The sequence below is a fragment of the Petaurus breviceps genome, unplaced genomic scaffold (assembly GCF_028583685.1).
Source record: "Petaurus breviceps papuanus isolate PSGF00001 unplaced genomic scaffold, PetGlider_PUasm1.0 37, whole genome shotgun sequence".
In the NCBI taxonomy this organism is placed as follows: domain Eukaryota; kingdom Metazoa; phylum Chordata; class Mammalia; order Diprotodontia; family Petauridae; genus Petaurus; species Petaurus breviceps.
The window spans coordinates 99,425,896-99,450,130 of NW_027186296.1; the positions used below are offsets into that span (position 1 = coordinate 99,425,896).

At 39.3% G+C, this 24,235-nt stretch overlaps 1 pseudogene; it reads right to left on the reverse strand.

Annotated features, from left to right (window-relative positions):
• Positions 1-5,075: 5,075 nt before the first annotated feature.
• LOC138168682 (guanine nucleotide-binding protein G(I)/G(S)/G(O) subunit gamma-5 pseudogene) lies at positions 5,076-5,286 on the reverse strand (annotated as a pseudogene).
• Between the last annotated feature and the right edge of the window lie 18,949 nt (positions 5,287-24,235).

Here is a 24,235-nt window from a genome sequence, read left to right on the forward strand (position 1 = left end):
CGTCTTCCGCTGTAGACCTAGATAGCCTGTTGGTTTAGAAAGTGTTGTGACTCCTTTTCAGAGCTTGTTTTCTCATCCCTAAAATGAGAAGTTTGGCCCAGAGGGTCAGCTCTTTAGTTAGGATCCTATCCATAAAGCTCTGATCTTCTGAGTACCAGGGAGGGAGTCTAACCGCAGGGCAAAGGTAAAGAGGTGGGAAAGGGGAGAAAGAACATCATGCTGGGACTGACTGCAGAAAGGGGCAGAGAGACTTTGGCAGAGGAATAGTTGGAAATGACAAATGAGGTAAATGCTTGTGATATTGTTTGCCTGGTGAGAGCCAATTTTTTTTCCACTAAAGTGGGAAAGTATCCACTGTACAGATACTACAAAAGAAGACTAAATAAACTGCAAAGAAAGAAAATAGAAAACCCCTTACATTCTATCCCTCCCTCACCAAACACAAAAAAATTCCAGAGCTCCCAATTCATATGCACCTGTTCTCAGGCAATCCACCACCACACCTCTGTTTACCCAGGTAAAATCCTTGTCATTGACTCCCTGGGGACAAATGGCCTCTTAGGAAAATTTGAATCCAGAGGCCAGGTGAATGCTAGAGGCCTCAACTTTTTCTGGGCTGCAGTTCTTAAAGAGCTCTGCATTTGCAACCAAAACGGCCTTAAAAGGGCACTTCTGGACTGGAGCCAAAGCAAACCTTTCCCCTTGCCTAGGTGTGGCTTGGGACTAGCAGTCTACAGTCTGGAATAACAAAGAGTTACACAGAGAAGCCCAGCAGCCTCAATGGTAGTTCCTTCTTCTCCTCCCCCCTCTACACTGTGCACCTCTCTCCAACATGTAAATTCATAAGGATTTTAATGCATAGGTTCACCCAACCCAAGAAAAACAGTAAAGAGTGGGTGTGCTACCTCAAGATTACATTGTGCTTGCAGATAAGCCCAAGGAGAAACAAAGAGGACTTTATATCCCACTGGGATGGCTGCTCTAGACATTTACTAGGTTTGGTATTAAAAGTCTCTGTGATTGTTACTAGCTCATGTTCAATTAACGTAGTGAATTGATATCTGAAGGCAATTGGATAGGAAATGATCTGCTGGAGGTAAACCCTTCGAAAATGAAAAGAAAACCAAGAGGGGTGGAAAATTTTCTTGTGCTTGTGTAGAAAACAGGGGGCGCGGGGTGAGGGAGAAGAATACTGTGGTTCTCAAGCAATTGAAAAAACTCAATTTTGCTCTTCTACATAAGTTCTTTGAGGATTGGCACTGTTTCTTTTCGTCATTTTCTCCCCCATCACTAGCACGGTACCTTGCACATAGTAGATTCTTAATAAGCTTTTTATTGAATTATGCACATGAGGAAATGTGATGTAATGGACAAGTACTCCCCTCTTCTAGGAACTGGTTGCATGAACTTGGGGAAATTTTTTTTACATTGCTGGCTCTCAGTTTCCAAGTCTAAAATAAGGAAAGATGGACTCAATCATCACTGACCTCTTTTTAAAACCCAAAACTCTTTGCTTCTCTGATTCAGTAACTTCCATGATGACTATAAGTCTGTATGGAATATAGTGGTCCTGGAGAGTGACCAGAGCTGATTATGAAGAGAAAGTGGTTCATTTGAAAATGACCTCATGGCCCGGGAGGAGAGTGAAGGGGAGAAAATTTGAAACTCAAGGGATTGTGGAACTGAATCTTGTAAACTAAAAGTAAACAAACAAATTAATAAAGACCAAAAAAAAAAAAAAAGAAAATGACCTCATAGAGATCTGAGTTCCTACAGGGATGGAATGTTACATACACTGTCAGTCTCAGTCATTGTTAAAAGGGAGAGTTCTTCTGGTAGAATTGGAGATCTATATGGGAATGACAATGTTGTCAAATTGATAAAACTTTTTTGGCAATAAAATAAAAAGGTTGCCTGACTACTCTGAAAATCTATACAAAGTAAAATAGCTGATCCAAGACAGAACTTCTCTTTCACTCTCCTGGTTAAGAGTAAGGACATTTGGAAGACTTCAGAAAATCCATTCATGTAGAATTTTTATGAAAGCCATGGATCTGGCAGCTGAATTGTTGTGGTTGTGGACTGGGCAAGAGAAACAGACAAGGCTAACCTCCCTTGGACTTTTTTTTTCCATAGATTTTGAGAAGAAATGCACTGAATACAAAAGCTCACTATACCCTGAACCTGCAACAAGAAAGTCTGGAAAAACAAATGTTAGAAGTAAAAATAACTCCACTGATCCTGCAAGCTATCCTGACAAAAGTGACCCATCATCCCAGGTTGCCTCCCTAGTAAGACTAGTGAGGTTCAAAGAGGGGAGAGATTGAACTGAAAGATAACTGTTAAGTGTAGATAAATAAAAAAACATTGGGAATTACAGTGAATAATAAGGGGAAGATGATGATAGCATTTATACAGTGCTACTGAGACAAGGGATGGGGTACAGGTGTTTATGGGCTCTTTCACATGGGGACACATGAGTCTAGTGACTCATAGTTTCATTTTATAAAGAGGAAAATGCAGCCCATAAAGTTGGAGTGACTACCAGGTACAAACAGGTAGTGAGTAGCATAGCCAGGATTTGTATGAAGGCCAGTTTAATCCTAATACATATAATATCTATCATATAATGTTGCTATTCACTCCTAAGAATCATAGAATCTCAGAGTTAGAAAGGATTCCCAAAGTTACAGTATCATAGCTTTAGAGCTGAAAAGGATTTTTCAAGGTCATTTAATCTAGTCCCCTCAATGAGGAAATTAACAGATAATGGATTAGCCAAAAGTCACACGAATTAGTAGGTGGTGAGGCTACAAGTCAAAACCAGGTTGTCTGAGACTAAATTCAGTATTCTTTCTGGGGAATTAGACTGCTTCATAACTCTACTCTAACCCCTACTTCCAACATGAATTCTTTCTTCACCTCAGACAAGTGAACTCCTAGACAAGGAAATCACTGCCTTGTGTATGAGTTCATTCTACCCATAAGTCCTCTTATAGTTCCCAAAACTTGGTTAGCTCAACATTTTTTGTTCCAGTCTTTAAATAGGTCATTAATCCAAAGAACAAGCAATATAAGACTGAAAAGTCATAAATGGTTTGTAAGCACATGGCAATAATAAATAATAATTGCTAATATGCACATATATACATGTATGTCACATTAAGGTTTGCAAAGTGCTTTAAATGTAATATCTTATTTGATCCTCGCAATTTTGTGAAGTAGGTGCTATTATATCCCTGTTTTATAGGTGAGGAAACTGAGAGAGGTTAAGTCATTTTCCCAAAGTCATGCCACTAGTAAATGACTGAGTTTGTAGACTTCAAGGACATAATTCTTTCCATTAGATCATGCTGCATCACATATAGCTATATTGAAAAGAGAGGAAACAGTGAAAGGGAGAAAGAAAAAAGATGAGAAAAAAACAACAGAGAGAGAGATCCATGTGGTCCCATAGTAAGAGACAGCAAGAGAAGGAAAAGGAGAAAGAGAATGCTAAAGAAAATATGGGATGAGTCATTGAAGCTTCACTTTGGAAATACCCAGCAAGATGTGCCCACAAGTCTAATAAAAGTTTTCCCTTCCCACACCACCTCCATCCCATTTATGGGAGGTGGGGAAAAGTAGAGTTAAATAAGTACCTTGCTTTGTTTTTAGAAAAGTAGTATAGAATTTTACTACCAGGAGAGGAAAAACCCAGAGTAAAGCATGTTTTTCACCAGAGATATTTTTCACTGGATATGTTAGTTTCCCTGTGAAGAGTAATAGAAAGTAGGCAAAGACCAAGGTAAGTCTGATTAATGCAATTACCCTTCCAGTTAAATAGATCACCAACACCATGGGTGTAAGCAAGAAAATATAAGGAGTTTCTAGAGGGCAAGATAGAGTGATGTCCCTGCACAGCTTACTGAGTAAGTAAACAATGCCATCATGCATTGCTTTGGAGCAAGTCCTAGAGAACAAATCAATCTAGACCAAAAGAGCCAAGTCTAGATACATGATACTCATGGTGATCCTACAGGAATGCCCCACTGACTATGTAAAACTTTGGGAAGGGCTGTTCTGCTTGGCTCCAAAAGGCAAAACTGGGAGCAAAAGTGACAAATGGCAAAGACACAAACTTAAGCTTAAGATATAAAGAAAATATAAATAAAAACTGCCCTGGTTATGTGAGCTCTCCACAAGGGGCTATCTCTGTAGGCTGTGGTTTCCACTCATGAAAAGTCCCCAAGGTAGGATGAAAGGACCATTTGTCTAGTACATTGTAGGAGGCATTCTTCATCAGGATAGATTGACTTAGATAGCGTCTCTTCCAATGAATAAATTAAAGATATTTATTAGGTATTTTGTGTATTTAAGTACTAAAAGCTAGGGACACAAATTCAAAAAGTGATAGACAGTCCTACCCTCAGAGAGCTTACATGACTTTACAGGGAGACAATACATCTAGAGGAATAATGACCAAGGAAGGTTAGAGGTTCAGGGATTCTGGGTGAGCTGCTTCAAGACCCCAGTTCAAATAACAATAAAATAAAATAAAAATGAGGCTTTATTATTGTATTTATAATCATTGGGATTGACCAAGAGAGAAAGAGAGAGAGACAGAGAGAGAGAAAGACAGACAGAGAAAGACACAGAGAGAGAGTGAGAGAGAGAGAGAGAGAGAGAGAGAGAGAAGGTCATTAGAATGTACCTGCCTCATTTTTTGCAGAAGTAGAGCACTATGGATATTGGGGGGAAAACTGCATGTATTGTACTGTTCAGTTTTGCTTATTTTTCCCTTTTATTTTTTTAATTTTCAACTGGATATTTTATTCTTGTATCCTTGCCAGTGTATGAAACAGAAATCAAAGGAAATTCAGAGTAGTAGATGAGGAAGTTTGACAGAATAGAAATGTGGATGATTAACCTGGCACATTGTTATGCATAGACAAAGTTTTTGTGCAGGTTTCAGAATTCTCCCTCCTTTAAAAAGTTACAATGCATGTCACAGAACATCACATCACATCACATCACAGATCCATATATGAAAACTGGATTCAGAGGTCCTTTCCAAGGAGCTTAAGAGCATTTTGCTACAGGAATGAACAGACCTTTTAGGACCAAAAAGGATTAATTAGTACTGGAAGATACCCCAGTCAGGAGGGGATCATTTTGGACATTTTTCAAGCAAAACTGCTTGAGATCAGCAGCAGCCTGGGAAACCTTCATGCAGCTGAGCCCAGCCTTGATTCAGACCTGCTGCACCCCATTCCTCATGGCAATGATGTTGGAGCTGCTGAACATGGCACAAGGAACCAGAATCTGTGGTGAGTGGTTGGTCACGTCATCTCACTCCCTTGATGGCTGGATCTGGCCTTTCCCTTTTTTGTCTAATTCTTTGTTACAAGGGTCCACTCTCAGGTCAAGGGAGGAGAAAGAGACATATTGGGAAATGAAGGTGATATAAAAATAGATAACAATAAAAATTAAAGAAAAGAAAACAACATCCCATTCACCCAGCACATTACCAGAAGAAAACTAGGAGCAACCAGTTCAATTCCATTTAATGCAACCAACATTTACTAAGGGCCTACTATGTGTGAGGTGCGGTGTTACTTGCTTGAGACACAAAGGCCAAACAAACCAGTACTGCCCGCAAAGTAATTTCAAGATTTAAAGAGTACTAATTAACTGGAGGGAGAGGGGGAGAAATTCAGACAAGGCTTTTTTGTTAGAGGTGGCCCCGAGCTATGCTTGGAAGGAAATTAAAGACTCTATGAGGCAGTGTCCAGCAGGATATGCATGCTAGGCCTTGGTGGGCCTTTTGTGGAAAGATTTGAAATAGAATGTTTGTGTTCAGGGAACAACTAGGGAGTAGGCCAGTTTGGTATAAAGAAAGAATATATGAAATAAGAGTAAAGGGAGACCAGATAGGGGAAGGTTTTATATGCCAGAGTGAGGACTCTGTGTTTTATCCTAAAGGCAATGGGAGGTCACTGAACTCTTCAATTGGGGGGATGGGGAGAGGAAGATAGTGTGAACTGGTAAGAACTATATTTTAGGAAATAACCATTTTTTAGCTGCATGAAGGAATAATTGGAGAGAACAGAGACAAGACATTTTGTTGTTCAGGTATTCAATCATGTCTGACTCTTCACAATCCCATGGACCATAGTCTCCAGGCCCTTTTCTCTTCCACTATCTCCCAAAGTCTATCCAAATTCATGTTCATTTCTTCCATGATACTATCCATCTCACTCTCTGCTTCAGCTTCAGTATTTGATCTTCCAATGAACAGTCAGAATTAATTTCTTTAAGTACTGATTTGATCTCCAAGCTGTCCAAAGGACTCTTAAAAGTCTTCTCCAGTACCATAATTCAAATGCATCGACTCGGTGGCACTTAGCTTTCCTTATAAACCAAGTCTCACCGCCATACATTATTACTGGAAAAACCATAGCTTTGATTACATGAACCTTTATCAGCAAGATAATGTCTCTGCTTTTTAGTATGCTATACAGTTTTGCCATAGTGTTCCTTCCAAGGAGCAAGCATCTTTTAATTTTATGGCTGCAGTCATGATCTGCAGTGATCTTTGAGTCCAAGAATATAAAATCTGATACTGCTTCCATTTCTTTTCCCTCTGTTTGCCAGGAAGTGAGAAGACCAGTTGCCATGATCTTGGACTGTGTGATGTTAAGCTTCAAACCAGTTTCTATACTCTCTTCTTACTCTCATCAAGAAGCTTATTAATCCTTCTTCACTTTCTGCCATCAGAGTAGTATGCCTGCATATCTGAGATTGTTGATATTTCTCCTGGCAGTTTTTGATTCATCCAGCCTGGCATGTCACATGACATATTCTGCATGTGTTAAATAAATAAGGTGACAATACAGAGCTTTGTCATACTCTTTTTCCAATCTTAAGTCAATCAGTTACCATATGTTTGGTTCTAACTGTTGCTTCTTGACCCACATACAGATTCCTCAGGGGGACAAATAAGATGATCTGGTACTTCCATCTCTTTGAGGACTTGCCACATTTTGGCGTGATCCACACCAAAAAAAGGCATTAGTGTAGTCAATGAAGCAGAAATAGATGTTTTTCTGGAACTCCCTTGCTTTCTCCATAACCCAGCAAATGTTGGCAATTTGGTCTCTAGTTCCTCTGCCTCTCTGAAAATCAGTCTGCTTTTCTGATAATTCTCAGTTCACATATTGCCAAAGCCTAGCTTGCAGAATCTTAAGCATAACTTTTCTGGCATGTGAAATGAGCATAATTGTTCAGTAATTTGAACATTTCTTGGCATTGACCTTCTTTAGGATTGGGACATAAGCTGATCTTTTCCAATCCTGGGACCCTTCTCAAGTTTTCCAAATTTGTTGGCATATTAAGCACAACTCTTTATCAGCATCATCTTTTAAGGTTTTAAATAGCTCAGCTGGAATTCTTTCATTTCCACTGACCTTATTGTTAGCAGTGCTTCCTAAGGCCCACTTGACTTCATTCTCCAGGATGTCTAGCTCTAGATCAGTAACCACACAATCATGATAATCAGTAAATTTAAGAGCTTTCTTGTATTGTTGTGTTTTGTTTTTGCTTTTTGGAGGGCAATTGGGGTTAAATGACTTGCCCAAGGTCACATGGCTAGTTTTTGTGTTAAGTGTCTGAGGCCAGGTTTGAATTGACCAGGTCCTCCTGACTCCAGGGCCGGTGCTCTACTCACTGTGCCACCTAGCCACCCCCTTGTATAGCTTTTTTGCATGTTCTTGCCACTTCTTCTTAATCTCTTCTGATTCTGTTAAACCTTTCCCATTTTTGTCTTTTATAATGCCCATTTTTTGCATGAAACCTTCCCTTAATATATCTGTTTTTCTTGAAGAGATCTGTCTTTCCCATTCTGTTATATTCTTCTATTTCTTTGCTCTGCTCTTTTTAAATCCTTCTTACCTTTCCTTGCTATTTTCAAGAATTCTGCATTCAGTTGACTATATCTTTCCCTTTTCCCTTTCCCTTTTGCTTTCCTTCTTTCCTCAGTTATTTGGTAAAGCCCCATCAGATAGCCATTTTGGTGTTTTTTTTTTCCTTTGGGATATTTCTTTGTTGCTGCCTGTACAATATTGTGAATCTCTGTTCATAGTTCTTCAGATATGCTATGCTACCAGATCTAATGCCTTAAATCTATTCATCATTTCCACTTCATATTCACAAGGGATGTTATTTAAGTCATACCTAGGTAGTCTGATCATTTTCTTTATTTTCTTCAGTTTAAATCTGAATTTTTGCAATAACAAGCTCATGATCTGAGCCACAGTCAGTTCCAGATCTTCTTTAAACCAACTGTAATAGAGTTTCTATACCTTTGACTGGAAAGTACATAATCAATCTGATTTTTATATTGACCATCTGGTGACGTCCATATGGAAAGTCACCTTTTGGGTTGTTGGAAAAGAGTGTTTGCTATGACCAATAAACTATCTTGATGAAACTTTAGTAATCTCTCACCTGCTTCATTCTGTACTCCAAGGCCAAACCTTTCTGTTATTCCAAGTTTCTTTTGATTTCAACTTGTATTCTAATTCCCCATGATGGATGTGACATCTTTTTTTCTTGGTGTTAATTCTAGAAGATGCTGTAGGTTTTCATAGAACTTATCAACTTTGACCTCTTCAGCATCAGTGGTTGGAGCATAGACTTGTTTTAATGTGATATTGAATGGTTTACCTTGGATTTGAACAGATATCATTCTGTCATTTTTGAGATTATAGCCCAGTACTGATTTCTTCACCCTTTTATTGGCTATGAGAGCTACTCCATTTCTTCTAAGGGATTCTTGTCCAGATGTATCAGTAATGATACTTATAGTTGCTGTGGAGGTGTAAGACCAATAACACCAATACACAGAAGGGCTGCCAGCACAGGTTCTCTGATCTGCTTTTTTAAAGGAAAAACAGTTTCAAAGGGGTCAGCAATCTTACTTTAATTAAACAATGCAGATAGATAAGTAGAAAAAAGTGAGTATCCAAGAAAGAATCCAATAGACAGGGTTCCCACTGTCTAAACAAAGTAATAGATAAATAATCACCAGACCAGGGAGCACCAACATCTGGGTTCACAAAGGGGAGGGAGCGGGGCCTTAACAATGGCTACCCAGAGTCTCTTCTGGCCAAATCACAAAGAAACATTCTTCCCAGGAGTGAGCCCCAAAACAAAATACCAACCTCCCAGAATATATATAATTTTGACTAATAGGCTAAGAGTCAAAAGGCATCACAACCCATGTGACTCAGTGCCTAATTGTCTTAGTACCAAAAGGTATGAAAGCCTTCCCACAAGCAAGCCCCCCATAAACAAGTTTCCCCCAAGAAAGCTCCTCCCCTGATGAGCTCTATGTGATTCAGGATGTGTCACAGCTGGGACCTGGGCTGGAGCTCAAAGCAGCAAGATATCCACGATTGAAATACTTGTGTACCTTTAGACTTGGGAACACAGCCCCTGATCCAAGGAAAAAAGGGAACGCATGTGGTCACATAGTCCTATTAATGGATGGGGAAGATCTTATATTCCATTAACCCTACACCAGAATAGTACATGTCATGATCACTGGATTAAATTCACCCAGTCCCATCCATATAAGTTCACTGATACCTAAAATGTTGACGTTTAATCTTTCCATCTCCTGTTTGACCACATCCAGCTTACCTTGGTTCATAGATCTTACATTCCAGGTTCCTATGCAATATTGTTCTTGCAGCATCAGACTTCCCTTCTGTCACCAGATACATTTACAGCTGAGCTTCCTTTCAACTTTGGTCTGGCTGCTTCTTTAGTACTGTAGATATTTGTAATTGTCCTCTGCTCTTCCCCAGTAGTATGTTGGATACCTTCTGACCTCAGGAGCTCATCTGGTGTCATCTCTTACATCATTATAATACTGAACATGGGATTTTCTCAGCAAAGGTATTGGAGTGTTTTACCATTTCCTTCTCCAGTGGATCATCTTTTGTCAGAACTCTCCACTCTCTGTCTTGGGTAACCCTGTACAGTATTGCTCAAAATTTCATCAAGTTACACAAGCCCCTCCACCAGACAGGAAGTAGGGAGATCCATTAATAGATTAATGCAATAGATTAGCAGAGAGGTGATAACAGCCTCAAACAGACTAAAGAGTTTGCAGGGATGGAAAGTAATAAGTATGAGATAGGGAAGAAGTACTGGGGGTTTGTCAGGACTTGGCAACCCACTGGATTTGGAAGATAAGGAAAAAGGAGGAATCAAGGATGGCTCATTCAGTCTTCCAACAAGCCTTACTTAAGTCTTCCAGTTCCTTTGCGAGGCACTTAGAACAAAAAGACAAAACAATACATTCCCTTCCTTCAAAGAACTTATATTCTAATGTGGGGAAAGAACATATACACAGATAAATAAATATAACTACAACCATGAGAGGTAATAATAAGTTGTAGTGAGGATGGAAAGAGATAAGGGGAAGAGAATAACCATTTATTTGGTGCCAACTATGTGGCAGGTACTATGATAAGTGCTTTGCCAATATTATTGTTTTACAAATATTATTTCATTAAGTGTGATATTTGTAAATGACAGCACATAGTAGGTGCTATTTAAATGCTTATTTCCTTTATTCTAGCTCTAAATCTTTGATGCTATAACCTCTAAGGTCCCTTCTAGCATTAAATCTTGTGAAATAAAGTTCAAGTCCTTAAAAGGGAAGCAAACTGTAATGTGACACTTTCAGGAAAGAAAGCCTACATTTTCTCCTGCTAATTCTTTGGGGATTCCATCTCTCTGAATTAAATAATGAGCAACTTTCATTTTTTTGTTTGCTTACTACTTGCATCTGTAATAAATACAGTTGTTAAGAAGGCAAACTCTTCTGCAATGAGGGAGAGTTAAAGAATTTAATCTTTTCTTCCCTCTGGGGACTTTCAATGACTAAACATGTTAAAATTTGGTCTTCCAGTATTTTTTTTCCTATACAATGAAAAGCATTTAAAAAGAAGTCCAAAACTGCCCTTAAGTTTATCTCTAAAACTTTAGAACTTCCTAACTATAAAGATTCAAAAGAGAAATAATCACAGATGTTCAGAAAGCTGCCCCTGGGTCTCATTCTCTGAGCAAGAAGACTCATTATTCAGGATAATGGAGAATAGGGGTAGTGTGGGAGGAGGGAGAGGAGAAGGGGGGGAGAAAGGATAGTATTCTGGCTATACGTAACTTCCAGTCACAGCTAATTAATTGATAGAATATGCAAAGTAGAGCCCAGATAACTAACTTTTCCATTTAAATAGCTGATCATTCTATGTGTCTGTGTATGCATGTGTGTGCATATATGTGTATGTGTGTATAGGTGTATATATAAACACACATATATACATGTATGTATATATACATGCACACAGACACAGACACAGATATAGACATAGACATAAAAATATGTGCATGCCAGAGAGTGTGTCTTTTGGTGCCAAATCTAACATCGCCATGGGATATTAAAGAGCCTTGTTAATTCTTGACTTAATCAATGGATTTGTGATTTTGGGTATTTGGAAACTCTCTCCTCCAGGGTAGATCATGACCCATCCAAGGTGGCTCAACCTGCGTAATTCTTGTCTGTTTCTTTCCATAAATCCTCCCTCTACCACTCCACATAAGGTTTACCCAATCTGCTGGACATGTTCCTGCAGTGTAGGCTGTAATATTCTGTCTTCAGAATGGCTCACCAACTTGTGGTACATGAGTAGAATACAACATTGCTGTAGTGTGAGAAACAATAATCATGATGAATGCAGAGAAACACAGTAAGACATATGACCTGATACAAAGTGAACTAAGCAGAACCTGCCAAACAAAATATACAGTGACTAAAACAATGTAAATGGAAAGTACAGAAAAATAATAAAAACTAGATTTTGTGAAAGTATAATGATGAAACTCAACCCTAAGTGATGCTATGGAAAGGCTGCAATCTCCTTATACCCACCAGGATTATCTCTCAAAAAGTTACTCAAAGGGCATTCAAGAGGTGTTAGGAGGCTGATGAACATATACATAGATGGTGATGGTGATGGTGATGGTGATTATGACCATTACAACAATAATAACATAATAATAATTACAAAGGGCAGTTAGGTGGTACAATGAATAGAGTGCTAGCCCTGGAGTCAGGAAGACACATCCTCCTGAGTACAAATCTGGCCTCAGACACTTACTAGCTGTGTGACCCAGGGTAAGTCACTTAACCTTGTTTGCCTCAGTTTCCTCATCTGTAAAATGAACTGGAGAAGGAAATGGCAAACCACTCAAGTATCTTTACCAAGAAAACCTCAAACGTGATCACAAAGAGATAGACACAACTGAAACAAATAAACATCAGTAATAATTACAAAGGCAGTGGGGTGGTCCAGTGGATAGAGCACTGAGCCTGTAGTTAGGAAGATTTGAGTTCAAATATGGCTTAGGGCACTTACTAGCTGTGTGACCCTGGACAAATCATTTTGCCTCTGTTTGCCTCAGTTCCTTCATCTGTGAAATGGAGATAATAATATCAACTACTTCACAGGGTGTTGTGAGGGATCAAGTAAGATGATAATTTTAAACCACTTAGTACAGTAGCTGGAAAATAATAAGTGCTATATAAATGTTAGTTATTAATAATAATTGTTGTTGTTATTATTATAAATAAAAATTAACCAAGCTCAGTAGAGATTGAACATTTGATATACTTCACTGTCTTCTTTTTTTAAGTAAATTATTTATTTTTAGTTTTCAACATTCACTTCCATAAGTTTTCAATTTTCTCACCTGATATGGTGAGAATCTACACACGCATTCCTATTAAACATGTTTTCATCTTAGTCATGTTGCATAGAAGAATTATAACGAATGGGAAAAACTGTCCTCTTATTTTTTTTGAAAATCACTAAGCCATGCCTATGACAACTCTATTTAAGGAGATCTATTACAGAACCCAATACCCCAACCTCACCAGATGACAGAAGCTTTCTGAACAGATAGATATTTTAAAGAAAAAGAAAATGCTTTTATCCAAACTTGAAATTCAAAATCAATTACAAGGTTGACCCAAACACAGTCACAGAAATAACTTACAGTCACCTTGCCAAGATGATCAATTGGATGGAAAACATAGCAGGTATTGCTTAAGAAAAGAGGAGCAGGGGGGCAGCTAGGTGGTGCAGTGAATAGAGCACCAAATCTGGAGTCAGGAGGACCTGAGTTCAAATCCAGCCTCACACACTTAACACTTACTAGTTGTGTGACCTTGGGCAAGTCACTTTAACCCAATTGCCCTTCCAAAAAAAAAAAAAAAGAAAGAAAAGAGGAGCAGAACTCCAGAATGGCTAGAAAGCCCAAGATCATAGGCTTACATTCATAATCAATGAGTTTGCTTTAGCCGAAGATATGTTTAGGAAGTGATTTAATCAAAACTCGAGGATGTATCATTTACCCTGCAGACTCTAGCTCCCTACAAACAGGAAGGAAGTGTGTGTGCAGGAATGGGACAATGTGTGTGCGCCTTTTCCTCAAATGTTTAATATTATTAATAAAGAAGTTTCAAGTTCCCTGGAAATATAAGGGAATGGGAGGAGACAGGAAAGGGCAATAAGAATGAGGAACACTCCCAAAGGTCAATCTCGACTTTTATACTAGACCACAGGCTGCACTGATAAGAAATAATAGGAAGGTGAGGAGATATCATGGGTCAGAAAAAGGATAAGAAATCTCTGCCTCTTGAAGCTCTCCCTCCCTCATTGTTTCCAGCAATACTGGGGGGGGGGGGGGAGGGGGGAAGGTGGTGGACATGAGTTTATACCCCTTTTTGGTACACTCACCCCAGCTGGAGCTCCCCTATGGAATTCATGCCCCAGAACTGGACAGCTCTATCTATATAAATAAAAATGTTTACCACATCTATTAAAGTCAATGCAAATTCTCAAAATTGTCCTGATTTTGGATAATGATGATTAGGAGAAGTTAGTGAATAATTTCACCTTTATCTTGTCCCATAAAAGGCTCCTGTGTCCTCTGCCTGTGATACCTGGTTAGCTATCTTGGCTAATCAAAATTCTCCCATCTTTCAAAGCCAAGCCCAAATACTACCCCTCCCATTAAATCATTCCCAACCATCCCTGCTAAAAGTTATTACCTACTTCACTAGCTGAGTCATTTAGGCAGTATGGTGGATAGAGCACTGGAGCTGGAGTCAGGAAGACCCAAGTTCAAATCCAGCCTCAGACACTTACTAGCTATGTGGCCCTAGACTTTATTTGCCTCAGTTTTCTCAGAAGTAAAATGGGGATAATAATAGCATCTACCTTAGTAAACACTATGTAAATATTTATTCTTCTTCCCTTCCCTCTTCTGTGACACTCTGTGGTATGAGCTTGTACTGTACATGAGACATTTGTCACATGTTTACATATACAATGCATGTTATTTTTCATAGTTGACTTAATTAGATTGTAAGTTCCTTCTGGAAAGAGACCCAGTCCTTCATTTGCATCTATGAATCCCATGACAGGAAGAGTACAAAGTGCCTTGCAATATCTTTGATCTCCTATATACATGTATTCCCTCCAAAGGTATAGATCATAATCCTAGGTAATTCTTGTGCATGCTGTCCCTTAAATCCTCTGTAGGAAGACCCACCCAATACAGTAGGGCCTTCCCACAGTCCTCTTGACATAGCATCATTCAGCCTAGTTATACTTACTAGCCTTAATCTTCACTCTTGATGAATGACTGACTCACCTTTGCCCATCTGAACCCAGGACCCTCCACATTCCCCTTATTAGCCAACTTTGAGTAAATGAAGAAACGTTACAATGTCATAATCTTTTGCCCCTCAACCAATGACCACACTCAAAGACCCCAAAGCATAGACATGCAAGAAGTTCTAACAAACTTTAGAGATGGGACTTGTCCTATACATAAAGGGAAATCTTGGAAAGAGCTGCCATACCACCAACCCAATCTTAGACATAGATTTGAAGGGCTTCAGTAATCCTTTCTGTCTCGAACTAGCTGAGAATAATATCCTAAAAGAAAAAAAAAAGAGCTCTGTTGGAAATGAAAGTCTTGTGTCTGGGCTTTCTCATTTTCCTTTCTTTAATGCAGATGTTGGCTTATCACAAAAGCACTCACATATGGAGGCATTTGCCACCCAATGTAGGAACTGAAATGGATGGAAGAAGTTGATCAAGCCACCTTACTTTAAAACTCCTCAAACTCACAGAGAGAGTCCTCATTCCAGTTGAGAAAGCAAATAGCTTTAATTTACCTAAAAGTGGGAATCATGCTGACCAAATTTTATGTCACTATATTCTACAGATTGCTTCCATTTCTGCAAAGCCGTTCCTGCAAGATCACCTTCACTGCTCTCCATTTTGGTGACTGCCTGTTAAGAGATGCTACGAGTACACTTTCATCCTCTACCTGTGGTGAGAAGCTACATGCCCCTGGTGCCTGGAAACCTTCCTGTTTCTCATGCTTCCAAGACCTATGTCAAATAATCACAAGGGTCAGATCAAAAGCCAGACTCTGAGCTGAGTCATTTGGAATCAGCCAGGGCTTTCAGTGCTTAGTATTTCAGTATTATTCCAAATAGCACCACAACTACCAATGCTCTGTCCCAAATGCCTGCTCTGGTCAAAAATTTCTACCAATACATACTAGAGTTTAAAGCAGTAATACATGGCAGGGGGTGGTGGTGGTTACCATGTTCTCCTTCTCTTGAGGCTATTTATAGACTTGCACTATAAGGGAGCTAATATTAGCATCAAAAGTTGGAGAGACACGAGCTACCTTGATAATTCTTGGTTCTTTTCTGTTAAACCAGCTGCAATCCAGCTGCAATCTTTTCCCTTGGCTACTCCCCAAATTCCCATTCCTATCTATGATCTCTTTTCATCAGCACCAATCATCCACCACTCTCTTCCTTTATTTCTTCTTTGTTCTCTTCTTCCTCCCCTATCCTCTCCATTAGGTGACCAAGAAAGAAGACCACATGTCCAAGATTTTCAGGGACAATACTGATTTCAAAAAAATCTGTCTTACAAGTTAAAAAAAATGCTTTGTCAGACCATCTCCTGGGTTTTGTTTTTTGAATTGGAAAATAAGGTTACTGTGCCTATGAATTCCTTAAGAGTACTGAAGAAGCTAGAGTAATTAGGTAGCATAGTGTGTAAATCACTGGACTTGGACTGAGAAAGCCCTGAATTCAAATTTGACCTTAGAAACTTACTAGCTGTATAACCATGAGCAAGTTACTTAACCTTTGTCTATCTCTATCTATTCCTCATCTGCAAAATGAAGCTAATAATAGCACCTCCCCCCCCCCGGGCTGTTGTGAAGATAAAATGAGATAATATGTATAAAGGACTTTTCTAACCTTCAAGTGCTATATAAATGTTTATTAATTTTATTATTATGAAGGAATACAAAGGAAGAGATCACTCTTAGAATCTAATTTTTAGATTTTCAGCTACTTACTTTTCCAGTGAACTTAAGGAACTATGAAAAGTAATAGTCTGACTAATAATCTATAGTCAGCCAACAAAATTCTTGTTTAGATATGGGTTGGACTGGAGGGTGTCAAGAAAGCATCCAGAGAAAGGTGACTCAGATGAGGAAGGGCCTCCAAGCCATGCCATTGGAGAGGTGATAGGAAAAGGAAATGAGGATATTTAGCTTAGAGGACAGAAGGCAGAGATGGGCCAAGATAACTGTCTTCAGGTATTTGGAGGATTGCTACATAGGAGGAGAATGAGACTAGTCCTTGTTCACCCTAGAGGGCAAAGGGCACATCACTTCTTCCCTGGCCCTAAATTTCCTTGTCTGTAAAATGAGAGGGTTAGACATAATCTCTAAGTTTCCTTCTACATCTAAAGCCATGGTCAAATGAACTAAGAATAATGGATTGAAGTTTCAGAGAGGTAGATTTTAGCTCAATGTAAGGAAAATAATCATTTACCAAATTACCAATACCCAAAATACCAATATACCAAAAATAATTACCAAATAACCAGAGCTATCCAGAAGCAGAATGGACTGCCTTGGAAGCTAACAATTCTCCCTCCCTCAACATCTCTCAACCAAAGCTAAATGACAACTTGTTATCATTTATCAAAGCTAAATGACAACTTGTTATCATAGAGGAAAACTCTTATTTTGATATGAGTTGGACTCGGTGGTATATGAGGTTCCTTCCTACTCTGGTTCTATAAACACAATGGTTCTATCTTCTCTTTAATTCCACATTGACTTAAAGTTGATCTTTCTTATCTAGCTATGCAACCCCACATTCCTCTACCACTGATCACCTGGAAGAACAAAGCTGGGAGAGGGCAGAAGTCAATCAATCAATAAATATTTATTAAACTCCTACTAGGTGCCAGGCATTGTGGTAAGTACTGGGGATACAAAAAGAGGCAAAAGTCAGCCCCTGCCCTCAAGGAATTTACAATCTAATGGGGGAGACAACATAAAAACAAATATACACAAAGTAAGTGATATATAAGAGAAATGGGAAATAACAGAAGGAAGACGCTAGAATAGATATGATTTTTAGGGAGGTTTTTAAATTCTACTGAACCAGAAATAAAAAGACTGGTTTAGAAAAGAAGAAAGTGATGGGGGGATGGGAAGGAATTCACTCAAGTTACTCCTTCTTTGTAAGCAAGGGAATGCTATTATTCCAAAGATTCGAAATCATTTTAAAAATCAGCTTCTTGTTATTTGGTACCATAAAGAGGAAGTGCTTATAAAAATCTTATTTATTGTACTTGTTTCCCCAAAAATGTTTTGTTAAGGAATGAAACCTAGACAGCAGGAAGTCTGAGAACCACCAACGTTTGATAACATCCTTAGTGCAGTTTCCTTTAGCATCTCCCTCTGAGGACACCAGCATTTGAACCCCAGCATAACTTAAGTTTTACAACTGATTCCCCAATTCAACAAGGAGCAAGCTCCTCAGTCTTGCACTAATATGGGGAATTCAGTCACACACAAGGTCTTTCAAATAAGGACTCCTTTGAGAGGGCACGCTGTGACACCATTTTCATTAGATCCATTTTGTATTATAACAAAGCTGGGTATTTGGGGGAATAGGAAGCTTACGACAGATCTCACCTATCTCTGGTTTCATTCTTTCACAGTTCATTCTAAGATTGTGTTAGGCTCCCCAGATAGCTTTGACATAGAAAAGAAATGAGGCCCAATAAAAGCTGAATAGCGAGTTCTAATTTTACCTATAAGTTGGGCTGAGTTACCTTCTATGTAGTTAAACCAAGGGTAGGCTATGCCTCAGGGGAAAGCATCAGCTTGGAGTAATTACATTCACAAACCTTAGAACAGGGGTAGGAAACCCATAGCCCCAGGGGCAGACCTGGCCTACTACTTAATTTTATGTGCCCCTTGGCTATTTCTAAATATACAAACCTTTGACAATTCTTTTAAAGTGCAAGTTGAGGGAAAGGAGTCTCTTCTTGTTTCTTGGGAACAGGCATTGAAAATGGCGGTGAAATAGTATTTTTACTGGCATGATCACTACAGACTAATATTTTAATCTTATACAAGACCTTTAAGAGGTTTAACTTCAGAGCCATATCTGACTCTGTTCACCTGGACATTCATTCAGTCAGTTGCCTGTTACAACAGTAATAATAATTCCATTCTTCCTTGTACATGTAAATGGTTCACATTTGGGGGTTTGGGGTGGAGATTTATCCCATGCTTGATTGTCAGATTTGATACTCTGGTGGATCCGAAATTCAAAGATGTGGGCATCCCTCCACTGGTACAGACTGCGATCCTTCCACTTGCCTTTTTGTCTTTTTTAAATTTTGGTTCATGGGTTTCTATCTCATCAATCATCGCTCTAGTCCTGGAATCGACGGCCTCTTGATGTAGTCAAGTTGTTGCTGGACCTGAGTTTCAATCCTGCCTCAGGTACTGGCCAGTTATGTGACTCCGGTCAAGTCAGAACTTTTCTAGACTTTAAAATTTTCTAGATTAGGAAATTGGCAACAGAAGAATTAAGTGATTTGCCCAAGTTCACGCAGGTGAATAGAGTGGTAGTCGGGATTGGAACTCAGTTCCTATGGTTCCAAAAGATCAGAGCTCTGATCAGAGAGCTGATATTCACCCAGGGAACTATACTCATTGATGAATCCACATCAGACAAAGAGGATAAAGGGGAGAGATTCCTGGACCAAGCAGGAACTGAAGCCAAGGAGCAGCAAGAAACAGAAGTATAAGAAGGAAAATACTAGGGGCAGCCAGGTAGCACAGCGAGTAAGAGCACAGGCTCCAGTGTTGAGAACACCTGGATATCGAGTCCCGGGCTCAGACACTTAGCACCCACCCAGAAACACCTGGCAGTGTAACCTTGAGCAAGTTACTTAACCCCAATTGCTTGGGGGTGGCCAGGTGGCTCAGCGAGTAAGAGCGGTGGCTCCAGTGTCGGGATAACCTGGATCAAATCCGGGCTCAGATACTCAGCACCACACCCAGAAATAATAACTGGCCATGTAACCTTGAGCAAGTTACTTAACCCCAATTGCTTAAAAAAAAAAAAAGGAAAATACTACTACTTTGAATTATGTGAGCCATGCAGGTTTGGGTCTAGGAAGAAGGGAAGCAAATAAACATTTATATAGCACCGACTATATTCCAGGCACTATGCTAAGTGCTTTACAATATTATCTCATTCAATCCTCAGAACCTGAAAGCTGTGTGTTGTTATTATCCCTGTTTTGCAGTTGAGGAAACCGAGGCAAACAGGTGAAGTGATTTATCTGGGGTCACACAGTTAGTGAGTGTCTGAATACGGGTTTGGAAGCAGGTTTTCCTGACTCCAGGCCCAGCACTCTATTCACAGTACCATCTAGCTGCCCCAAACTTGAGTTATTGTCTTGCTTTAGAGAGATTCAGCCCACTGGAGAAGATGAAAGTCGTCTTATAATGTGTTGCTTGAACTTCTCCCAAACCAGGATTCCTTCCCTTTGTTAAGGGACCTGTTTCTAGGATAATACTATAAGTTAGGAGTTTTGTACAAGTCCTAGGAGAAGGTGGTGATTCAGTGGAGAGGGAAGAGAAATTATTTTTACCCTTTATAAGTGTAAATCCTTTCAATTTTGCATGGGTTAAATTAGTAGCAAAGCTGAACAATCAGCAAATAAAGTCGTCAATGGAAAATCCTTCCGTTTGCTCAATTAACATCATTAAAAAAGGTCAGCTTTAAGCAAAGGGAACTTTCTACAAAAGGTGGGCTATTCTTTGTCCTCATAATTTTCACTTTATTCAAAATTCCCTGCAGTTATTGGATTCCTGTTATGTGTTGTAGTGACATGAAATTATACCCATTCCATCTTCTCCAGCAGTTCAACCCCTCAATCATCTTTACTCCCTCACTAATCTTAAATCTCTCCGCAACTGTCTGCTTCCTACAGCATACAAACACTCACACGCTGCCTCTATGCTCAAAAAACTCACTTGCTAGCTATCATTCTGTATTTCTGCTTCCTTTCAGAGTTAAACTCCTTAAGAAGGCTGCCAGCAATTGGTGCCTCCTCTCTTTCCTTTCCTCTCACTCTCAACTCTTTGTACTCTGACTTCTGACCTCATCATTCAGCTGAAACTACTCTCTCTCTAACATTACTAATGACTTTTTAATTACCAAATATAGCGGCAAATTTCCAGTCCTCATCCTTGACCATGATATAACTTAAAGCACTTTCAAACCTTAAAACACTATACAAATGTCAGTTATTTGTTGTTGTATTGCTATTAACCTTTAGGAACTAGGCCCCCAGTCTGATGATGACTTCATTCCTCAGTCTTCTAGTGTACTCCTGCTCAGTTCACGCAATGTTTATAGAGCAATCCAAGGGTGTGTTGGTAAATATTTAATAATTGGGCTCTCCAGAAAAAAATGCACATCTTTTCCCACATCTAACCCTAACTCCATTTTCTTTCCTCTCAATACTTTCTTAGCTTTCTCTAGCCTGGCTTCTGATCTCTCTCAATCAGAGTCCTTCCTTCCAAAGTTACTAATAATCAACCTTAATTGCCAAAGCTAGTGGCCTTTTCTTAATTTTCATCCTTCCTGACCCCACTGCAGCTATTGACACTGTCAATAACCCTCTTCTCTTTGGTATTCTTTGCTCTCCAAGTGTTTGTGACACTCCTCTCTCCTGGTTTTCCTCCTCTCCTTCTCAGTCTCTTTTGATGCATCTTCATCCAGGTCATGCACACTCACCATGGGAGTCCTCCAAACCTCTATCCTGAGCCCTCTTTTCTTCTCCTTTTATGCTATTTCATGAGGCGATCTTGCATCAATTCCCATGGATTCAGTTATCTCTATGCCAATAATTCTTAGGTCTATTTATCCAGCCTTAACTTCTTTCCTCACTTCCAGTCTTACATTTCCAATTGCCTATTGGATATCTCTAACTGGGCATGCAATACACTTCTTAAAATTAACATGTCCAAAACTGAACTCATTCTCTTTCCCTCCTAACCTCCTCACTCCCTAACTTTTCTGTTGTTGTCAAAGGCAGCACCATCTTCACAATCAACCAGGTTTACAATCTAGGTTGGAACACAGACCTATTCCTTCTTAAGTTGTCATCAAAGATGAAGTCAAATAGTATAAAATTGAACACAGATAAATGAAAGGTCCTACATTGGTCTCCAAAACTCAACTACACAAGTACAAGAGAGGAGAGAAATGATTAGAAATGGCTTATTTTTTAGAGTAAGGTTTAAGCGAACTGTCAATTCCATTGTGAGTCAACAGTGTGATATGGTTGCCAAAAATTTTTTCAGTTTTGAGGTGGAGTGTCCAGAATGAAGTATGCAATAGCACAACTGTAATCTTCCCTAGTCAACTCTCTTCTGGAGCACTATGTTCAATACCACATTTTAAGAAGGATGTTGATTGTCCTTTGTTTTCAAAGAGGACCAATGACATCATGATGAATGGGTGATGTCTTAAATTGTGGGTGAATTGGATTTGTTAGGCAGAGTTCACAAAGTCATCAGCCTCACAGTCTCTTCCAAAGTCATAGAAGCCCAGTGGCAAAACCAAAGTCAAAATGACTTACAATGGCCCAGGATGCCTTTCCATCTTTGAAGCCTGTCCAAGTTCTAAGGGCTGCATAGCACCTGCCTCAGCCACTTTCATGGCTGTTGGAAGAAATTGTTCTCATCCACCCATTCTTGCCTGGGAAGACTCCACATCTTTGGAGTAGACATCCTCTAACTCACCTATGGGTTTGAGGCTTTTAAAAAGGATATTAGCAAGTCAGAGTGTGCTCAAAGGAGAGAGATCAGGAAGGTTTGCTAACCTAAAACTATATATTAGAAAGATCCATTGAGAGGCGAAGTCAAGATGGCAGAGTAGAAACAGGACCTCCACATGGGTCCCTCTTCCACCTCCTCCAATTCATGTAAAAAAATGACTCTAAACAAACTTTAGAGCTACAGAACCCACAAAATGACAGAGAGAAGCTAACTTCCTGCTGAAGACAGCCTGGCAGGCCAGCAGGAAGGGGCCAGCTCAGTGCTCCAAGAGCCGAACCCAGCCCTGCGAGAGCCCAAGATTTTAGCCTCAGTGTGGCCACAACCAGCCACTGGCTGGAGGGACTTCAGATCACCAGCAGCTGTGGAAGTTTCCAGAATTATCAATCCAATGATGCTAAGGACAAAGTGAGAGTGTGGAGGTCCTGGGGTGCGTGATCAGTTTGCCAGAGCACGTGGAGGCTTCAGAGAGACCACCCAACTAATAGCTCCAGCAGCTGTGAAAAACCCCAGTGATTGGGACAAAGCTCCCCTCTCTGGTGGCAGAGTTCTACTGTGGCAAAAAGCTCAAAAGTCAAGTAATTGAGGGGCAACATGAGCAAGCAAAGGAAGCAAAGCAAGCAGAGCAATCTGACATTACATTCCTATTTTGGGGACAAAAGGGATCAAAGCATGGAATGGGAGGAAGACAAGGAAGTCAGAACTTCTGCATCAAAAGCTTCCAAGAAAAATACAACCTGGTTACAGGCCATAGAGGACCTTAAGGAGGATTTTGAAAATCAAATAAGAGAAGTGGAGGAAAAATTGGGAAGAGAAATGAGAATGATGCAAGAAAATTATGAAATGAGAGTCAACAACCTGAATGAAGAAAATAACACCTTCAAAATAGACTAACTCAAATGGCAAAAGAGGCTCAAAAATCCAATGAAGAATGCCTTAAAAAGATGAATTTGCCAGATGGAAAAAGAATCTCAAAAGCTCACTGAGGAGAATCATTCCTTCAGAATTAGATTGGAGCAAATGGAAGCTAGTGACTTTATAAGAAATCAAGATACTATTAAACAGATCCAAACAAATGAAAAAATAGAAGACAATGTGAAATATCTCATTGCAAAAATCACTGACCTGGAAAATAGATCCAGGAGAGAGAATTTTAAAATGATTGGACTACCTGAAAGCCACCATCAAAAAAATAAAAACCTAGAAATCATCCTTCAAGAAATTCTTGAGGAAAATTGCCCTGATGTTTTAGAACCAGAGGGCAAAATAGAAGTTGAAAGAACCCACTGGTCACCTCCTGAAAAAGATCCCAAAATGAAAACTCCTAGGAACATTATAGCCAGGTTCCAGAATTCCCAGATCAAGGAGAAAATATTACAAGCAGCCAGGAAGAAACAATTTGAATATTGTGGAAACACAATCAGAATAACACAGGATCTGGCAGTTTCTACACTGCAGGATTGAAGGGCTTGGAATATGATATTCCAGAAGTCAAAGGAGCTGGGATTAAAACCAAGAATCACCTACCCAGCAAAACTGAGTATCATGTTTAATGGGAAAATATGGCTATTCAACGGAATAGAGGACTTTCAGCATTCTTGCTGAAAAAACCAGAGTTGAATAGAAAATTTGTCACTCAGATACAAGAAGCAAGAGAAGCATGAGAATTTAAACAGGGAAAAGAAATCATAAGGAACTTATCAAAGTCGAACTATTTACATTCCTATATGGAAAAATGATAATTGTAACTTATGAAACTTTTCTCAGTATGAGAATAGTTGAAGGGAATAGAAATGTATATACATATATATGTGTGTGTGTGTGTGTTTGTGTGTGTATACATACATATATATGTCTATATAAGAGGGTATATGGGCATATAAATACCTATGTGAATGTGCGTATATATGTG